This window comes from Mirounga leonina, unplaced genomic scaffold, assembly GCF_011800145.1.
Source record: "Mirounga leonina isolate KUSES-001 unplaced genomic scaffold, KU_Mleo_1.0 Mir_127, whole genome shotgun sequence".
Classification (NCBI taxonomy): Eukaryota; Metazoa; Chordata; class Mammalia; order Carnivora; family Phocidae; genus Mirounga; species Mirounga leonina.
Window position 1 is genome coordinate 559513 of NW_023270316.1, and position 935 is coordinate 560447.

The window sequence follows — 935 nt, forward strand, 5'->3', positions numbered from 1 at the left end:
TCCCTGCCCTGCGAGGCGCCGGCGCGCGGGGCTCACCCTGCGAGCGGCGTCGGGCGGCGTGACGTGCGCGGCGCGGCGACGTGACGTGGGCGGCGGGCCGGCTCCCGCAGCGCGCCTGCGCGCCTTTTCGCGCCTTCGCCTCCCTCCTCCTCCTCCCGCCGGTGCGGCCCGCGCGCTCCGAGGGGGATGGGCCGCGCGGGTGCGGGTGCGTGTGCGCGTGCGCGCCGGGCGGGGACGGAGGCGGAAAGTCTGGCGCCGGGAGGCCGTGGTGCGCGCGCGCTTGGAGAGGGGCCGGAGGCGTGCGCACACCTGGAGAAGGCCCGGGAGTGTGCTCGTGCTGGTGTGCGCGCACACGCGGAGAGGGGCCAGGTGTGTGCAGAGGTGGGGGGGCAAGTGTGTATGCACGGGTTGCGCAAGGGAGAGAGGCCGCCAGGTGTGTGCATGTGCACATGGGTGTATTTGTGGGTGTGTGTTTGTGCAGGGGGAAGGAGGGTAGATCTTGTGCGCACAGGTGTTTATGCGGAGAGGGGGCTGGGGGTGTGCACATGCAGGGGTGCATGTCCTTGGAGGAGAGGGCAGAGGTGTGTGCACACTTGGATAGAGGCCAGCTGTGTGCAGGTGTGGATGTACAGACGCAGAGGAAGAAGGGCCGGTGTGTGCACACGTGGAGAAGAGGCGGTGTGTATGCACATCTGTGCAAGCGTCCTTGTGGAAGAGAAAGGCTGACTGGGTTTGTGCAGTGAGCCCATGTGCAAGTGTAGGTACACAGAGAAGATAGGGGGTGCATGCACACAGCGCAGCAGGCCCTGTCCACCTGGAGGGCCAGCGGTCTCCATGCCTACGCCCCGCCTACACCTGATCCTCCGCATCCCCGTGGGGTGCTCAGGAGGGAAATCAGGCGGCCTGTTTGCTCCCCATCACTGGGTGGGCCTGAT

At 67.8% G+C, this 935-nt stretch overlaps 1 protein-coding gene across 2 annotated transcripts in view; it reads right to left on the bottom strand.

Annotated features, from left to right (window-relative positions):
* Positions 1-54, bottom strand: part of TFDP1 (transcription factor Dp-1) — a 40850-nt gene extending 40796 nt beyond the window's left edge. For both annotated transcript variants that reach the window (XM_035003002.1, XM_035003001.1), the window contains exon 1: positions 37-54. The gene's annotated coding sequence lies outside the window, so the exon portion shown is untranslated. The remainder of the gene's footprint in view (positions 1-36) is intronic.
* Between the last annotated feature and the right edge of the window lie 881 nt (positions 55-935).